This window comes from Cricetulus griseus, chromosome 2 (assembly GCF_003668045.3).
Source record: "Cricetulus griseus strain 17A/GY chromosome 2, alternate assembly CriGri-PICRH-1.0, whole genome shotgun sequence".
Lineage (NCBI taxonomy): Eukaryota > Metazoa > Chordata > Mammalia > Rodentia > Cricetidae > Cricetulus > Cricetulus griseus.
Window position 1 is genome coordinate 86060409 of NC_048595.1, and position 20235 is coordinate 86080643.

The window sequence follows — 20235 nt, forward strand, 5'->3', positions numbered from 1 at the left end:
CATGAGACCCTGACTCAAAAAAAAAAAAAAAAAAAAAAAAAAAAGATGTACATTGTCGAAACTATTAAGTTAATGATTACAGTAGCAAAATGCACAGGCTGCCACATGACCAAGACACCTGTAGTCCCAGCTACTTGAGAGTCTGAGGTAGGAGAATGATTTGAGCCCAGAAGCTCAGGGCTATCCTGGGCAACATAGGGAAAGCATCCCAGGAAAAGCAAACATGTGCACAAGAAGCCATCTCTTGGGCACTCTGATTTTGGTTTTCTTCTTGTTGTTCATGCACCTTTTAGACAGGTATATGCTTAAATTGGGGGCATAGGTATAGCTTTGTGGTAGTGTGCACACGGAGTATGGGCAAGACACCCAGCACCCCAGGAATGACTTTATTGAGCTCTGGGGGCTGAGATCAGTCTCCAACACTACATAAAATAGGTGTGGTAGTGCATACCTATAGAATATGGGATATAGATGGGAAAATCAGAAAATCAAGACCATCTTTGCTTTCACAGTAAGTTCAAGGCCAGCCTATGCTACATGAGATCTTGTTTCGTGTAGAAACAAGAGGAAAAACAACAGGAAAAAATTAAGCTTCTTAAGACAATTGCTAAGAATCAGTTGGAGGGGGCAAGCCTTCCCTTTGCTGACCTATCTGGTAGGTCATGGTCCACTTCTCATGGTCCACTCCCCTTTTACTAGCAGAGTGGTCCTGGTTTTCTTCACTTGGGGCTCTTTGGAGAAGAACAGCTGGAAAAACACAGCCTTCCCTGCCTGGAGAAGCCACCTTCAACTCTGATCTGAGGCCCAGAGAGCTCTGGCTCCTGAATTCAATGGCTGGAGCAGAATGTTCTGCAGCCAGCTGGGCACCGCCCATCAAGTCTTCTCTAGTCAACAGTCCTGCCTCTCATTTGCAAGGGAAATAAACATCTTGAAAAAGAAGCGGCACAGAATTCGCAAAGGGCTTTCTTCTCCTTGGGATGACCCCATGATAAATCCGGGTTGTTTTCAAAACCCAATTTAAAAGGATCAGAATGTGATGCTTCTACTAGTAAAGGCAGGAGGGGCGTAGAATGGAGTAAAACAAAGTAGGTGAAGGCTGCTGTAGCAGCAGGCCTCCAGACGACTGACAGCTGGGGATCACCAACTAAGGATGTAAAGCAGAGGCAGAGCACTTGTCTAGCACGCTGCAGGCCCTGCAGATTAACAGTGCTTCTTCAAAAACATTGGAGGGAAGGCCTCAATATGCAGTAAGGATGTTGGCTCAATGCAGGTCTTAACTCAGGTTCAAAGGAAGGAAGGAAGGAAGGAAGGAAGGAAGGAAGGAAGGAAGGAAGGAAGGAAGGAAGGAAGCAAAGGGGAGAGGGAAAGGAAAACAGCATCTAGTAAGAAGGTGGGAAGGAGGAGAGTGCCAGCAGTGGTACCCATGAGATCAAAAGGCTCCGAAGGAGAAAAGCAAGGGTCCTAGGGCTGCAAGTCCCCGTCTGCACCCACTCCCCATCCTGGCATTTCTTCTCCCAGCCTCCAGGTGGCACAGCTGGCCGAGCACATTTGCTTGGATACTGAAAGCTAGAACTCAGTCCTGGGCAAGTCTCAGGAGTGAAATAAGTAAATACAGAGCAGGTGCTGACTGGTTGCAGACAGGACTGGGTCGGTTGTCATCCAGTGGTAGGCTCATCACAGTCACTTGTTTAGAAAACCACTCAGTATCTCCTGTATACCAAAGCCAATGACCCCCGGTGCTATGAGCATCATGGGTATTTCTGATTCATGGCTCTCTCGCTCAGGTCCCAGGAAGAGTTTCACAGCTGCATGTGGCAGAGCAGTCTGGCTAGGGATAAGGCACTAAGCAATCCCTAAGGTTAGCAATCGACTAGGGCTCCTTTCTTGTTTTGTTTCCCTTAATGATTTATTTATTTTTATTTTATGTGCATTGGTGTTCTGCCTGCATGTATGCCTGTGTGAAGGTGTCAGATGCCCTGGAATTGGGGTTACAGACAGTTGTGAGCTACCATGTGGGTGCTGGGAATTGAACCCAGGTCCTCTGGAAGAGCAGCCAGTGTTCCTAACCACTGGACCATTTCTCTAGCCTCCTTTCTTCTTCTTCTTTTTTTTTTTTTTTTTTAAAGAGAAATGACAAATTTGCCTTTTCGCTTTATTTATTTATTTATTTTGTTGGTTGTTGTGTTTTGAGACAGGCTCTCTCTCTATAGCCCTGGCTGACCTGGAACTACAGAGATCTACCTGCCTCTATCTCTATTTAATTTTAATATTATATTTATTTTAATATATATATATAAACACACACACACACACACACACATTCATGTGCCTGTGTGTAGGTATGTACACATGAGTGAAGGTAACCCCAGAGGCCAGAAGAGGGCCTTGAGTCCACTGGAGCTTGATTCCTAGGCAGTTGTGAGCTGCCTACCATGAATGCTAAGAACCAAATTTGGGTCCTCTGCAAGAGTAATAAATGTTTTCTCAACCAGCTCCAAGGTCAAGGTTTCTTAACACAGTCATTATTGACACATGGAACAGGGCAATTCTCTGTTGGGGTGAGGAGAATTGGACTGGAAAGGAGACTGTCTGTCTGGTACACTGGAGAGGAGGCTGTCTGTCTGGTGCACTGGAGAGGAGGCTGTCTGTCTGGTGCACTGCAGGATGTTCTGATGTACCCTGGTCTGTATTTACTCTCCCACCCTCACTAAGATAGATTCTTTCAGTTCCAGTCTGTTAACTCAACTCCTCAGGTTTGGACAGTTTCAAGCCCAGCCTACTTCCAAATCAGAAGGAGCAGAACTTCTTTGCATATGAATCCTTGGGAATTTTGTCAAAATCCTGACTGTGACTCAATAGATCTGAGATGTGAGTGGGGCTCTCTCTCCCTCCCCTTCTTAGCTTCTCTCACTACCAAGTGCTGGATCTCCATGCTAGGCTCACACCCTGTGGCAGAAGGCTCTCATGCTTCTTGGCATTACTATGAGAGGCAGTTTGAAAGGCAGTACCTAGGCTCCTCAAAGGTGTGGTTCCCAATGGCCACTGGTGGGTGGAGTGACTCCTACATCCATGAGACCCACAAGGAAAGATTCCTACAAGTTCACAGCCCTCCTGAGCTACAATATGAAAATTCCATCCCAAATTAATAAATAAATAATAAGCAAATGAATAAAAAGAAAAAGAAAAGAACCAAACACAAACCAATGTGTGATCTTAATCCTAACATCTCTGCTAGGACCCTGGGTTCCCAGAATCCTTCATCCCTGCCATTCTGGGAATGACAGAGCTATATGCCCAAGTAAACATTGAGTTAGTGCAGAGCTAGGATCCTTAGATGGGGAAGGATGCTGGATCATCACTAGACCTCAGCTGGACAGTCTCCCTCTATAGACATTGGGGGTGGGGATATGTCTTCACAGCAGTCATTAATGTAAAGAAGATTTCTAGAACATGTCAGGGTTTGCATGTTCTAATTCCTGTTGTGTGTGAATCCCTGGTTTCTATTTCAAGCCAACATACTTTGTAAAATATTCTAGTCCATCTTAGCATAGGATAGCTGGCCTAAGAGTAGAGAATTCTTTTTTTTTTTTTTTTAAATAAGTTTGATTTTTAAAATGGGCTGACAAGAGGGCTCATTGAGTAGAGAGCTAGCCATGAAAGCCTGACAGACAGCTGGAGTTCTGCCCCAGAAGCAACTCCACAAAGTTATGCTCTGATCTCCACATGTGTATCATGGCATCCTATGAAAAGTAGAAAATCAAACTTCAGGGCTGGTAGACAGTTAAGTAAAGGCATTGCTACCAAGCCTGACGACCTGAGTGTCATCCCCAGAACCCACAGGGTGGAAAGATGAAACCTACTTCCACAGGCTATCCTCTGCAGTGGCACACACATGTCCACACACACACACACACACACACACACACACACACACACACACACACACTTAAAAATGTATGCTATGCTGGGCAGTGGTGGTGCACACCTTAATCCCAGCACTCAGGAGGCAGAGGCAGGCAGGTCTCTGTGAATTCAAGGCCATCTTGGTCTACAGAGTTTGCTCCAGGACAGCCCAGAGCTGTTACACAGAGAAACCCTGTCTCATAATAATAAAATAATAATAATAATAATAATAATAATAATAATAACAATAATGTATTCTAAAATCTGTTTTGCAATGTGTAAGAATTAACTCAAAGTTAGTGTTTCTGCTACATTCACTTCATTAAAGGTGCCACAAAACAATCCATAAAAACATCAGTTAACTGAAGAGTGGACTGCATTATCTTGGCTTCTCAGGGTTTTTCTAAAACATTTTAATTCCAACTTTCATTGAAAGTTATCATTTCTCTGCCTTAGCCACTCAGCTTAGCTCCTTAAGTCTCCTGTAGTGCTTTGGGAAGGAAAGCCCCAGCAGCACCCGTGGGTCAGCAAGTAAACTTAAACCTAAGATTTGGGTTCTGAAAATGGGTCCATCTTCCTCATGTTTGGCCAATGGCTTCTCAAGTGAAAGAAAGGCCAATGTGCACACCTTTAATTCCAGCACTCTGGAAGCAGAGGCAGGTGGATCTCTGACTTTGAGGCCAGTATGGTCTACAGAAAGTTCTTGGATAGCCAGGGATACACAGAAGGAGAATGAAAAAAGTAAAGAGGAGGAGGAGGAGAAGGAGGAGGAGGAGGAGGAGGAGGAGGAGGAGGAGGAGGAGGAGGAGGAAGAAAAAGAGGAGGAGGAGGAAGAAGAAAAAGAGGAGGAGGAGGAAGAGGAAGAGGAAGAGGAGGAGGAGAAGGAGGAGGAGGAGGAGGAGAAAGAAGAAGAAGAAGAAGAAGAAGAAGAAGAAGAAGAAGAAGAAGAAGAAGAAGAAGAAGAAGAAGAGGAAGAAGAAAGCCAGCGTGGAACCAGCAACAATGAGATGAGGCGAGAACATCAGGCAAAGCAAATACCAGCAAATGAAAAGGAGAGGACTTGAGGAAGGCATCAGGTTCCTATATCAGCGTAAAGGATGAATGATGAACCTCCTGTACAGTCACTATAACTTCAAAAAGTCATTTATGGCCAGATGTGGTAGCATACATCTGTAAAGCCAGGACTCTGGTGACCCGGGCAGGAAGGAGAGTTACAGGCCAGACTGAGCTACATGGTGAGACTCTGCCTCAAAATTCTAAAACAAATAATGTCCATCTTAAAGCATAAATGACAGTTCAGTTGTTAATCTTTAGCTTAGTGTTTGGCTTTCATTCATTAATTCTTTTTTTTTTTTTTTTTTTTTTTTTTTTTTTTTTTTTTGGTTTTTCGAGACAGGTTTTCTCTGTGTAGCTTTGGATCCTATCCTGATACTCACTCCGGAGACCAGGCTGGCCTCAAACTCACAGAGATCCGCCTGCCTCTGCCTCCCAAGTGCTGGGATTAAAGGTGTGTGCTACCAACGCCCAGCTTCATTCATTCATTTTTTAAAAATATAACAAAATAAAAGGTAGTAAGATAAAACAGAAACTATCATATTGAAGGTGAGCAAGAAGGAAAAGAGTCCAAGGGAAGACACAGGAATCAGAGATCCACTTGTTCGCATGTTCATGAATCCCATAAAAACAGTCATATAAAGCACAGAGGACCTGGTGCAGACCTGTGCAGGCCCTGTGCATGCTGCCTCAGTCTCTGAGTTAAAAGAGCTTTGCTCATGTTGATTTAGGGAACCCTGTTTTCCTGGTGTTCTCCACCCCCGGCTCTTACACTATACTTCCACCTCCTCTTCCATGGGGTTTCCTGAGCTCTGAGGGAAGGAATTTGATGGAGACATCCCTTTTAGGGCTCAGCATCCAAGCTCTCTCACTCTCTGAATATTGTCTGGCTGAGGGTCTCTGTATTTGTTCCCATCTACTGCAGGAGGAAGCTTCTCTGATTATGACTGAGCAAGGCAGTGATCTATAAGTATGGTAGAACATCATTAGGAGTAATTTTGAATCATTACATATTTTTTCTTTTTTTAGAATAGTATTATTTGGTTTTACCCTAGGTTCCTGGGCTATCTAGTTTCAGGTTCTTGGTCACCCATGCAGTGTCTGGGTACATGTTCTATCTTTCAGAGTAAACCTTAAGTCAAATCAGCTATTGGTTGATTATTCCCACAATTTTATGCCACCATTGCCCTAGCATATCTTGCAAGCAGTACACCGTTGTAGATAAAGAATTTGTGATTGGCTTGGTGTTTACATTTTTGGGGGGTGGGGGTAACATGCAAAGCACCTGTACCAAAGACACTGGAACACAAACAGGGTTGAAGATTCTATACTATATAGGCACCAGCTCGACATCTCCGTGTTCAATGAGTTATGTGGCTATTGTTTTCAGCAAGAGGCCCTTGCTGTCAGTTTGTGGACATCAGTTTTACATGTTCTTAGAGAAAACTGTCTTATGACAAGTGAATTCCTCCTGCCTCTGTCCCTTTATCTTTTTAGTTTTTGTTTTTCCAGGGCAGGGAAGGAAATGGGGCCTTAGGCATGCTAGGTGAGCTGCATCCTCCGGCTTTAAGACAGGAATACAAAAAGGAAGGTATTATCCCATCCTCCACTATGGGGGTTTTGAGCTATGCTCTCATCACCCACAGTGCTAGTGTCAGGAGGACACTTCAAGTATAAGGAGTTTGGTGGTTTTCTTTTTTTCTTTTTCTCTTTCTTTTATAAGATCTTCCTTTCTTTGGCTTCATAGAAAATCTGCCTCTGGGTGTTGAGTTTGTAGGCATAAACAAAACAAACCATTTGCTATCAAAACTTACTAAAATTGTTGAACTTCATACATATGTTAAGCAGTGCTCTCAAACTACCAGTAGCTGGCACAGACCCTATCCAATCATCTAAGCACACTGGTGACGCCTATGTTTTTCAGCCATTCTGAGGGCTGACTCAAGTTGCAGCATCAGTTCTACCAGCATTGGAATAGGCATAAATGAAAGCATGGAACTAGACATCAAACCTTTGATCTTGAAGAGTTAATTTTCACCAATGCTCCTGTTTCAACTATTAAAAATCTCTTAACACAACCTCAATCCAAATTCAATTTCATAATTTCATCTTTATCTAAACTTCTCATTACCCTAGTGAGCATAGGTCACTAATAACAACTGTGATAGAAATCTGGGCCATGGGTATTTTAAGAGCACAGTAATTTTCATTTAAAAATGTGTGGTTAGTTACCTTTTTTTATTTTTTATTTTTTTTGAGACAGGGCCTCACTATGTCACCCTGGCTGACCTGGTGACCAGGCTGGCCTCAGACTCACAGACATCTATCTACATCTGAGGGCTGACATTAAAGGCATGTCCCCCTCCCTTTAAGACAGGTCCATTGTGTATGTCAGTCAGGCTGACCTGGAACTCAAAGTCCTTCGGCAATCTTCCTGCTTCTGCTTCTACTATACTGAGATTAAGGCTTGAGCCACGTTCCCTACAAGGGTCCCCTGAATCGATGAGGGCAACATCAACAGTAACTACAAAGTTCATGGTGCTGTGGGTTAACCCTATAATAAAATATTGAATGTTTGAGAAATAGAGCAACCAGCGGGGTCATGTTCCCCTCATTTGATCAGTAAGTTAAGACAGCCTGCTTCACCTTACTCACTGGGGATCCTCTGGCTACCGGGTCAGAACAAACCACTTATGAAAGTTAAATGAATTCTGACAACACTACGCCACACTCTGCAGGCAGAAAGCAACGCCAACTGTCATGCCAGAGCTATGAGATAATAGGGATTTCAAAATGTTTGTCCTAACTCAAAGTCCAGCCAAGCCGTTCACGATTGCATCTCAGCATCCCAGAAAGAAACCAAACAGAACTCCATGGTGAGTCCTGATCGGGCAGAGATGGAGACCTAGGGAGGGTTACATTTGATGTTCCTGGCTCAGAGCTAATTTTGTTGCCTCAGTTAAACTAACTGGAGGGGAGAGGTCCACATGACTCTTGAGGTCCCTCTATCCAAGGGAGTGGATTCTCTTTAAAAAAGAAAGAAAAATACAAGGATCAAAAACAAAGACGAGATCAAGTAGTAGACAGTTGATCAGAAGTGCACATCTATGTTATAAAATGGTAAAACACATTCTTCCTATAATACTATAAAATCTAGTCGGTCAAAATTGGGAATGGTGCCAGACTGGAAGAGAGGATGTTTGGTTAAAGTGGAAATGCTGCCAGGGAGGCAAACGTGATGCTTAGGTGAATTCATCAGAACAAAGACAAGCTGGTCCCCAGGGATGTAGATGGCAGGTGCGTGTCCTCCTCACCCTCCAGGCGCCTGTGAACATGTGCTGAGACAAAAGGAGCGTCCAGGGAGAAGCAAAACTTGTTCATAGATTCAACCATAAAATATGCCAGCTATATGGACGTATAGGCAGATACAATCCATTTTCAAAGACAAATGCCAGCAGTAAAGTGGCCGGGTTATTGCCACTGGGCTTGGAACTGACACAGGGAAAGTTGCTGATTTGTCAAAGTATACAACCTTTGGGACAAATCACTACCGGGTCTGGGGAGAGTATCCATTGTCATCTCTTTCACAGACGCTCCCCTTTATGTGGCTTGGGATGACGGTCCCTAGGAATGGTCAGTGTCATGAATTGCATCTGTGTTGCAGAGCTCGGCGATCCGGCTGCTGGCCCAGCTTGTTTGGCTCATCACTGGCTGCTCCGACCCTGGCAACCGGCTCTCACTCATCCGGCCACCTGCGCTGCTGCTCTGAGTGCGGGTTCCCGTTCTCACGGGCTTCCTTTCCGTACCTTCTAATCCACAGACTTTCTCTAGAATTTCCCGGGCTGCCACAGTCTCCCTGCTCTGATCCCTGCCGGTGTGCCGCCTCCACAGACTTTACCCGTGGCGCTTTCCTCTACGATCTGCTCCTAGCATTTCCTTCAAAGTGTTCCCAGACACTCGCACTCGGGCTGATTTGAACTCCTGAAGGCCGAGCCTCAGGACAGACGAACCTGCTTAGCTTGAACCCCAACTGCCCTGTGGCCCTAAACCGTTGCTCCCTCCATCAGCTAAATTCAGTACTCTGGACTCCAATCCAAAATTCCTCCAACTGACCAGGGACCAAAATACTCTAGGCCTCAGTTTCCCTGCAAAGCTCTGGACTTCCAAAGATGCCGCCGGCACCTCCACCTAAGCAGGCAGAACTTGCGCCCTTTTGGCTAGCTGACTTCGGTGACTCCATCCTCCCCGGCTCTGGTGCACAGCCACATTTGATTTCACCGTTTTTTCTGTATAGCTCGACCGAAGGCGGGGCTGGTTTTTTCTTAAAAGCATATGTAAATGTTGAATAAAGCAGTCCGAAGCCCGGCTCTGCCCCCAAATCTAAGAAATTCAAAGGCACATGGACTTCCAGCCTGACCAGACACAACGATCCACTAGGCACAGACTTGACTCTCAGCCCCTCACTAGCCACCCTTCCCCCATGCGGGAGAGCACTCTAACCCCAAAGTTCCAAACCGCCGTGCCCCAACTTGAACACCCACCTCTGGATGTCGGCTCCGAGGGCGCAATCCTCTGGCTCCGCTCCAGCGTGGCGCGGCAGCTGCCTGCTGTTCCCGGCGTCCCGGGAAAGACGCGCCACAGCCCCAAGCAGGGGCCAGAGCATCTGCCGGGAGCTGGAGCTCCCTGGCTGGCCTGGGACCCGGGAGCCCCGCCCACCCGACCAGGCCCGCCCCATTCCAAGCCGGTGGTCCGCCCCTCCTTTTTCACTGCTCCTCCCCATCCACCCACATCTCCTTTTGCTAGATGGGACAGAACCTAAGTCTCCAGAAATGATTGACTGAATGAATGCATCCATGCCTGCATGAATGAATGGAGAAACTAAAGGGATGGAGAAGTGGCGAGAGAACGTATTTCCTAACGGGGGACGGGGGGGAGGGGCGCTGTGTGCCTGGAGAGTGTTAGTGCATGGGTGGGTGTGCCCGGGAGGGCGTTGCTGTATGTATATGTGTGTTTGAGTATGTGTGGAAGTGTGTGAATGCCTATGTTCACTCACAGAGCCTGGATGCTGAACTACTACCTCAGGGGGAGAAAGCCATGGTCCCCGGGTAAGAGCCACCACCGCACAGCGGTTGGCTGGGAAGTGTATCTTGGTTATAATAAGGATTTAATGTGGTCCAGAGGCTGAGATGCGGCAGAGATTCTGGAAAAGCATTGGTTCACCCATCCTTCAGGCTGCAGTGCCTGTGCAGTCGTCGTTAGCTTCGTGGTGTCAAAGCGTGCCTGTTAATGCCAGAGGTAGATAGGAAGCAGCTGATACGCCCCGCTGGGCTCCATTAGGCAGGTGGCCAGCCACCCCTCTTTCAAAGAAGTCTGAAATTTCAGTCTGCTGCCCCTCCCCCTACATGAATATTTAAATAATGTTAATGACCCTTTGAGAACCGACCTGTCTAGAAGTCCTTAGAGAGGACGCCAATATACCCATAAATGTCCCACACAGAAAACAGCATTTTCAAAAAGCAAGCTTTTTGTGTCTTACTCGGCTTTAGGGGATGTTGTCTACGGAGGAACACACAGAATGGAATCATTTTCAACTTTCCACTAGGGCAGCTTTCCCCAGTGATCCACAGCCATCCAAGTTCCCTGGGGCTTTCCCAGTGCTCCCCAGTCACCCCACCCCCATTCACAATCACAGGCCCCCAGGGCTCAGCTTCTGAAAATCAAATTTGAATGACAAATAAAGCTTGGAAAGTCACTGCTCCGGCCTGATTTCACTTCCCTAACCTCCGGAGGTCCCAGATTTCCAATACAAAGACGAGTTGCCTCCGGGAATTTCCCCGAAAACTGCCTTCACGTCAGGACCTGGGAAGCAGGCCTTCTCCAAGAAGGGCTTTCTCTTGCCTGACCCTTGCCCCTACACTGACCCAGGGAACCCGATAAATCTTGCAAGGAAACATCACTGGTCCTCAGTCAACAGGCTTCCTTTCCTTAGCAGTTGGAGATTGTCTAGTAACCAGTTTTGGTTTGTTTGCTTGGGGTCTTTTGCCTTTCCATAGTCCTGGCTGGTCTGAAGAGGCCACCATGCCTGCCTTTTACCACTGATTTTTCATATTTTTTAGACACCATTGAGTTTCAGTATTTATTGGCTAGCATGAACTTGCCTTCCTTCCTTCCTTTCCTTCCTTCCTTCCTTCCTTTCTTCCTTCCTCCTTTCCCTCTTTCTTCCCTTTCCCTTCTTTTTCCTTCCTTCCTCCCTCCCTGGCCTGTAAACTCAGCACTTGAGAGGCTAAAGCAGTCAATTTGACACCAACCTGGAGAGTTCTTAGCTAGCCTGGGCTAGAATCTGGTGAGTTCTGAGCTACACTGTGAGACCTTGTCTAAAAAGAAAAAGAAAGAAAAAGATTTGGGTGCCCTACATTTTGAAGACATCAGTATCACAGGAGAATGTTCCAGGCAATGAATGTGCTTGGGTATCACAAGTATCTGTCTTTATGGACCACAGACTGGACAAGGAAGGCCTCTGAGATCACAGCAAAGGTGATGCTTTACACAAACCCTCCCATGGCAGGTGTCTCACTCCTTTCTTCTCGTGTATGCCTATATTAGAGTGAGCATAAAAGTTACTAATGTAATCTGCTACATCATTAGAAAGAGTAAATGTTAAATTATATATTTTCCGCCAGGAGTTGGTGGTGCACACCTTTAATCCCAGAACTTGGGAGGCAGAGAAGGTGGAGGTCTGTGAGTTTGAGGCCCACCTGGTCTCTAGAGCAAGTGCCAGGATAAGCTCCAAAGCTACACAGAGAAACTGTCTCGAAAAACCAAAAAAAAATATTTTCCAAAGCAATGTCAATGTTCTATTTAAAGTTAAGTTGAGCTGGGCATTGGTGACACACTCCTTCAATTCCAGCACCCAGGAGCCAGAGCAGCAGCACAAAGAAACCCTCAAAAAAAGAAAAAAATTAACTTGAAAGTTTAGATCATTGTATAGAAAAACACTGGTAACATTGCTAGGAGAAAAGCTTGCTCAATGCATACTGATATTATATTGGAAAACTTTTTTGGTGGTGGTGGTGGTGGTGTGTGTGTGTGTGTGTTTGTGTGTGTGTGTGTGTGTGTTTGTATACCAGGTCATCAAGCTTGGCAGCAAGGGCCTTTACCCACACAGCTATGTTGCACACTTCCTTAAAAAATAAAAATAAAAACAGGGTCTCCTGTATCCTGAGCTGGTCTTTTGTTTGGTTGGTTTAGGCACTTAAGTTTTTATATACATATAATATTTATTTATTTATTTATTTTTATGTGTGTTGGTGTTTTGTCTTCGTGTATGTCTGTGTAAGGTGTTGGATCCCCTGGAACTTGAGTTGCAAACCAAATGGGTGCTGGGAATTGAATCCAGGTCCTCTGGAAGAGCATCCAGTGCTCTTAACTGCTGAGCCATCTCTCCAGACCCTGTATATGTAAGTTTTTTAAGACAAGGTCTTCCTGTGTATCTGTGGCTGTCCTGGAACTCACTACACAGACCAGGTTGGTCTCACACTTACAGAATTCCATCTACATCAGTCTCTCATCTGCCTCTTGAGTCCTTCAATTAAAGGTGTATGCCATCATAACCAGATCAGACTGATCTTAAATTCCCAATGTAACGAAAAACATTTAAGCCCTTTAAATTGCATTTTATTTTTACTGTGAGTGTGTGTGTGTGTGTGTGTGTGTGTGTGTGTGTGTGTGTGTGTGTGTAGGTGTTTGGGTGCCTGTGGAAACCAAATGAGGGTGTCAGATTCTCTAGAGCAGGAGTTATCAATTGCTCTGGACTGTAGCCCAAACCTTGAACTTTTGATCCTCCATGTTATACCTCCTGAATGTGGAATCCCAAGTCCGCGCCATCATACTTGGTTTGTGTATGCTGGAGACTGGCATCAGGTCTTTGTATGTTCGAAGCAAGCACATTACTAACCTGAGTTATATCCCCAGGCTTGAACATATACCAGATGCTCAGAAATGTTGAATTTGTTCAGTAAAATTAGTGTAAGTCTAAGGACAGCCGCATATGAAAGTTAAAAAGGGGACGGGGCACCTTTTAAATCACTTTTTCTCAGCTGGGTGATGGCTGGCGGCACATGTCTTTACTCCCAGCATTCCAGAGGCAGGCAGATCTCTGAGTTCAAGGACAGCTAGGGATACACAGAGAAACCTTGTCTCAAAAAAACAAAAACAAAACAAAGATTTGATTTTCCTCTAGAAGTTCCCAGGAATTCTCCTTGAGCATATAGTTAGTTCCCTGCATTGTGATTGTTCCCATGGAGGTGTTCATGCCCCTAACAAGGAGTTACTGAACTCCATATGACCATAGCACCAGCACTGCAGTCTGGCCCCAGACTAAGACAACAGTTCTCCTAGCCAGTCATAGGAACCATGGGCATCATATATACTTCTGCACTGGTTAAAGACACAGATTGCTGGGCATCACCTGCTAAATCAGAAAACCTGTGGACAGGAAAACTGGTCCAGCTCCTGCATGATGCTGGACAACATGAAAGCTTGAAAAACAGGAGAGATGGGAAGGCTGATTGTATCTCCATCATGAACTCCTGGGGTGGTGATGTCATTTTTCTTAAACGATAATTAGTGTGTGATTAGTGTGTGTGTGTGTGTGTGTGTGTGTGTGTGTGTGTGTGTGTGTGTATACAGAAGGCAGAGGTCAATCCTGTATGTCATTCCCCAGGTGCCATCCAGTTTGTTATATTGAGACAGGGTCTATCATTATCCCAGAACTCACCAAGTAGGCTATCCTGGCTGGCCAGAGGATGCCAAGGACTTTCCTGTCCATTGCTCCCCAGTACTGGGATTACAAGTATGTGCCACCATGCCTGGCTTTGGTATGTGGGTTCTGAAAATCAAACTTAGGTCCTCATGTTGTTTGCATGGTGAGCACTTTACTGGCAGAGCTAGCTCCCCAACTCCAAAACAATAGCTACTAAAGCTGAGAGTATTTTACAAACACATCTTCTCTCTGGCATGTGCTTTAGCAGCATTTCTGAAGAAAATAAATGACTACTACTTCTGTGGAAGAAACATAACCCGAAGGAGTAAATGTTACCTCCACAGCCGAGATCCGTCCACAGAAATTTCTGAGGGAGATGAAGAATTCTTTCACTACCAGCTAGGTGAACATTTTTCTCTTGTGATGCCTCTCCTCTGCTGTTGGCCCACTTTAAACAATGCCTTGGGCGGGAGTGGCCATTCAGGGACTCAAGAAGTAAGACATAGGATTAAAGTGACACACAAAGCAATGAGACTAGATACAGGCAGAAAGACTCTTTCTCCCCTACCCTCCAAACTGAGCAAAATGAACTAAGTGCGTAATGGCCTAGCAGTGGACAGGTGTCCCAAGTTCAGAGAAGCTTAAAGAGACATGAGATTGCCCCAGAGAACTGACCTGAAAACCCAGAGGCCACAATTGTCTGCTACGAAAGGGAATTTACCACCTCATCTTTCTAATAGGAACAAGCCAAAAAGCATCAGCTGAGAGTCTCATGCCTCAGTGTTGGATATAAATCTATAAATCTAAGGCCAGCCTGGATGTTTCAGAGTGAACCCCCACCCATCAAAAAAAAAAAAAAAAAAAAAAAAAAGCGAGGACAATCTGGCTGTTACATCTGTCACTCAAGATTGTGAGTTGATTCAGATGGTCTGGTTGTTAGGAGGGAGTCTTATTTCTCCCTCATGGGTCCATGTGCTTCCCCCACTTGAAGCTGCACCCTTAGTTGAGGTACCCCTGTAGAGAGGGGCCATTCTTCACTCAAGAGTATTGAAAAGCAGCTGTCGGTCCCACCACCTCCCTACCCCGTTAGAACCTCCAAATGAACACAAAAAGAACTACAAAATAAAAAACAAGATTACCTTTCTAGAGCCAGGCCTGGTGACAGGACCCAGCAATCTTTTGACACAGGAAGATCTCAAGGTTAAGGTCAGCCCAGGCTGTGTATGCAGACCTTCTCTCAAAACAACAAACAAATAAATAAACAAACAAGAAAACATCTGGGTATGGTGTCTCAGGACTATAAACCTAGTATTTGAGAGATTGAGGCTAGAGGATTGTTATGAAGCTAAAACTAGCCAGGACTATGTTAATAAACTCTATGAGCCAGTGTGAGCCACAGAGTGAGACCATGTCAGGAGAAAGAGAGAGAGAGAGAGAGAGAGAGAGAGAGAGAGAGAGAGAGAGGAGACAGAGAAAGACAGAGAGAGAGAGAAAGAGAGAGAGAGAAAGAGAGAGAGAGAGAGAGGAGAAAAAAACCCAAACCTCACCCTTCTAAAGGACAAAAACCTTGCCCTTCTAAAAACAGAAAAATTAACTCTTCCAAAAGTAGTTTAGGACATAACAGTAAGTGGAGACCCATAAATAAAGATGCCATACATCAATGGTTCCTGTGGTGTGTGTGTGTATGTTTGTAGATGTGTAAGAATGTGTGTTTAAGTGCAGATACATGAGTGTGTGACAGCACACGTGTGTGTTATGTGTGTGTATTTGTCTTGAGCTCCTTTCCCTGGGTGATCTGGAGCCAGGAATCTGTATTTGTCTGTTTCATTTGTTTCTGCCCCATAGCCTGGTTTGGGGAACACAGTCACCCAGGTGGGGAAAGGAGGAAACAGGACAGGGACAGCGTCCTCTGAGAACACTTGGCTCTGGGACTGTGTTTACTCCAGCTCCTGTCACAGGTTGTAGGTTGCCAAGTCTGCCTTTCCTTTGCTTCCTTTCAGGGGGTCTCTCACTTCCTGTGCCCGGAGAAGTTTCTTTCTGCCTATTCCATGTTTATTTCCTTTTCCCAAATCCTCACACTTGGCCTCTTCTCTGGCAAACTCCCTGACATAAGGATGTGGTGACCTGATTCCACTCACCCAGCTGTTTTAGCCTTTTTAAACAGCTCTTTAGAAAATGTGTCTGTAGGGCTGGAGAGATGGTGCAGCAGTTAGGAGCACTGACTGCTTTTCCTAAGGGAGCAGGGTGCAATTCCAGGCACTAACATGGCAGCTCATAATTGTAACTCCAAGATCTGACACCCTCACACAGATAGACATACATGTAGGCAAAACACCAATGCAAGATAGCATATAAATAAATCTATTATAATAAAAAAGTGTGCCCGTGCCAGGCAACGGTGGCATGCATCTTTAATCTCAGCACTTGAAACACAGAGAAAGGAGGATCTCTGTGAGTTCTAAGCCAGCTCTGATCTACAGAGCAAGCTCCATGATAGCCAGGGCTACACTAAGAAACCCTATCTCAAAACAAACAAACAAATACACACAAGCCCATGAAAGCCAGGTGAGGTAAATCCATGCCTGTAATCACAACACTTCTTTGACTGGGGATGGCACACTTACTCAAGTTCAAGGACAACCTGGCCAGTTCCAGATCAGTTGAACATAGTGTGAGCTATCTTAAAAAAAAAAAAAAAAAAAAAAAAAAAAGGCTTACGCTAGCGTCCAAAAGATAAGGAAAGAAACACTAAACTAAACTAGTCATGGTAGCACATGCTTATAATCTAGCCTTCAGGAAGCTGAGACAGAAACTGAAGAGAAGGGGCAGCAGTTAAGAGCACTGGCTGGGTTCGATTTCCAGGACCCACATGGCAGCTCACAATTGTCAGTAACTCCAGCTCCAGGGGATCTGACACCCTCACACAAATATACATGCAAGCAAAACACCAATGCACATCAAACAAATAATTAATTTTAGAAAAAAAGAAAAAGAACACACTCATGTATTAGTTTGGTCATTAACAACAAAGTCCTAGGAGGTCTAAGGTCTTTGAGTTCTGGCTGAGAATTTTATCATTGTTTAACTAATGAAGCATTTGAAAACTCTAGTAAACACTCCAGAGGTAATGTCCAACAGGAGAGACAACACAGAACAAAGTACTCTTTAAGCAGTGCTGCAAACCTAGAAGATGCTTAATATACTTGGAATGCATGCAGCCTGCTCGAATTCTGGGATAAACCAGAGCCAACAGCAAGAAACTATAAGTTCTCATCAAGACTTTTTGTTTTTGTTTTTGGAGACGGTTTTTCTGTGGCTTTGGAGCCTGTCCTGGAACTAGCTCTTGTAGATCAGGCTAGTCTCAAACTCACAGAGATCCTCCTGCCTCTGCCTCCCGAGTGCTGGGATTAAAAGTGTGTGCCACCACCACTCAGCTCTCATCAAGACTTCTCACCAGTGACCTGGGTTCCATCTAAATCTATTTTTTTGATTCCAATAATGCTTAACTGTTTTCTTAATGTTAAGTATGGTGGAGAATTTTGTTAACTCGTGTCTGGTTTTGGTTTTGTGCCAGAACTCAGGACCCACTAAGCAAACACTGTACCACTGAGCTACAGACCCAGTTGATTAATGTCTTGAGTTTGGTGTTTTGTTTGTTTTTTTGTGACTCAGGTTAACTTTAAACTTCTGGAGAACCTGCCTCAGCCCCCCAAGTGTTGGAATTACAGACATGTGCCATCATGTGTGGATTTTGTTGTTTTGCTTTTGCTTTTGTTTGTTTGTTGTTTTGGTTTTTCAAGACAGTGTTTCTCTGTATAGCCATGGCTGTCCTAGAACTTGTTCTGAAGACCAGGCTGGTCTCAAACTCAAGAGATGCACCTGCTTCTGCCTCCCGAGTGCTGGGATTAAAGGTATGCATCACCATGACTGGCTTAGTTTTGCAGTGACTACAGGCTAGGGTAGATGACGAGTATGAACAAAGCCTGGAGTTTGATTGCCAGAAAGATAAAATAAGACTATAGAGTTTTCTTAGTAATTTCCAAACTTTTCCCTCCCTCCAAACTTTTAAGTACAGACTGTTAAAGAAAGAACTGTGAAGATTTTTTAGTCATATCAGGGGAAATAAAAGACTAAATTGGCATTTAATTTTTTTTTTTTTTTTTTTTTTTGAGACAGGGTTTCTCTGTGTAGCTTTGGAGCCTACCCTGGCACTCGCTCTGGAGAACCAGGCTGGCCTCGAACTCACAGAGATCCGCCTGCCTCTGCCTCCCAAGTGGTGGGATTAAAGGCGTGCGCCACCAACGCCTGGCGGCATTTAAATTTTTAACAATCCCGATTATTGAAGAGATGGTATTTGCAGCAATCTTAGACTCACTCATCAAAGGTTTAAAAAACTTTTTTTTTTTTTTTTAATTTGACTGGTTTAGTTGTTAAGAGCACCTGTTGCTCTTGTAGAGGACCTGGATATCGTCCTCAAATCCACATTAGACCACAACCATCTGTAACTTCAGGTCCAGAGGATCTGACATCCTCGTTTGTCCTCAGCAGACATGTGCACAGACATACAAGCAGACAAAATGCCCCATCATAACCTATTAGAAAATATTTTTTAAGCCTTGTCAGATTGTGACCATAGCCAATACAAAATCACTTTAGAAATCATGGTAGTTGTGCTGGCAACATGTAGAACAATAAATAAAGGCATTTGCCACCAAGCAAGATGACTAGTGTTTGATCCTAGGGACCCAAAAAGTAGAAGGAGAGAACTGACTCCCATAAGTTATCCTCTGACCTCCACATGTGTATTGTATTCATGGCAGGCACACACACACACACACACACACACACACACACACACACACACACACACACACACCTAACTTTTAAAAGTTGAAAAGAAGAAGAAACTACAGTCGACAGATGTGGACTTGCAGGTTTCTAATCCCAGCTAGCAGAAGGCTGAAGCAGGAGTTAGAGGCCACAAACAACACAGAACACAACACTCAAAGAAAACTTTTACAGAAGAAAGAAAACACAATAATGTATAATGAAATAAGCTAGGACATACACAACATGAGTTTCCATCTTATCACATCTTTTTAGAGCCCCATCCACTGTCCACTGCCTGCCCTGGCTCCTGGCTACTAAGTAATTCATAGGCAGTCTGAGATAAAACTGCACAGAGGAGGGACAGAGTGATGCTCACATGCTGGGAATCGGGACTCTGCTGCTCACTAGATCCTATGCCAGGCCTGGGCTTTTTGTGTTTTGTTTTTCCTCCTTTGTATGGCCGAGGGCAAATCAGAACGTTAGCGATATGACAGCTAGAGCTAAGATAAAAATTCCAGGGCGCTAAAGCCATTCTTCTTATTTTACAATCCAGCAGAATGCCAGTTGAAAAACAAGTAAATAAAAAATACCAGGAGCACAGAGCTGTTAAAGTCTTGCTCCCTCATCCCTCACTGTGTGAATTTGGGAAAGTTGCTCACCCTTTCTGTCTTTCCAAATCCTCCCTTGTCAGAATTTTCTAAGACTTATGCCCAGCAATTATATTCTCCCCTGAAACATAAATGGTCTGTCTACCCAGGTGTGGTTGTGCATGTTTTTGACTGTTGTCCTCAGTATTCAGTTAGGTAGCTGAAGTAGGAGGAGGGAGAGAGAGAGAGAGAGAGAGAGAGAGAGAGAGAGAGAGAGAGAGAGAGAGAGCTTGGGAGCTTGGCAGACTGTTTTAGTCAGTGAACCAATCATCTTGTCTGAGTATATGCTTTCTCTTTTCTTTTTGGTATTTTGAAACAGAAGTTCACTGTGTAGCCCTGGCTAGCATAGAACTTGTCTTTTAGACCAGATTAGCCTTGAATTCACGGAGATCCTCCTGCCTCTACTTCCAGAGTGCTGGAATTAAATGCTTGTGTTACCATTCCTGTCTTTTTTTCCTTTATTTTTAATATAAAAATATTTATTTATTTTATGTGCGTTGGTGTTTTGCCTGCATGTATGTCTGTGTGAGGGTGCTTGATTCCCAGACACTGGAGTTACAAATACTTGTGAGCTGCCATGTGGGTGCTGGAAATTGAACTTGAGTCCTTTAGAAATGTAGCCAGTGTTCTAAACTGTTGAATCTTCTCTCCAGCCCCGATTTTGAATTTTTATTAGATCTTTTTATGTATGAGTGTTTTGCCTGTGTGTATGTGTATGCCTGGTACCCACAGAGGCCAGAAGAAGGTATTGGACCTCCTAGAACTGGTTATAAACCTCTGTATGGTCACTAGGAACACAGCCCAGTTCCTTTGCAAGATCCAAAGATGCTTCTAACTGCTGTGCAAGCTTTCCAAGTCTTACATACATTTACTACAGCTGGATATGGTAGTACATGTCTGAAACAATAAGATCAGGAGTTCAAGTCCTGCTTTGGCTACATAGTGAGCTTGGGATCAGCGTGGGCTACAAGAGACACAAAACAAAACACAAATAATTTACACGAACATCTTGATTGCCATTGCAAATTTTGTTTTGTCCTG

General features: G+C 44.5%; 1 protein-coding gene across 6 annotated transcripts in view; it reads right to left on the reverse strand.

Moving 5' to 3' along the window:
* Positions 1-20235, reverse strand: part of Palm2akap2 (PALM2 and AKAP2 fusion) — a 332065-nt gene that overhangs the window by 96553 nt on the left and 215277 nt on the right. Inside the window, exon 1 of one of the 6 annotated variants that reach the window (XM_027403047.2) lies at positions 9498-9650. The exons of the other annotated variants lie outside the window; for them this stretch is intronic. The gene's annotated coding sequence lies outside the window, so the exon portion shown is untranslated. Of the gene's footprint in view, positions 1-9497; positions 9651-20235 lie in introns of those variants that run through there. 6 annotated transcript variants of the gene reach the window in all.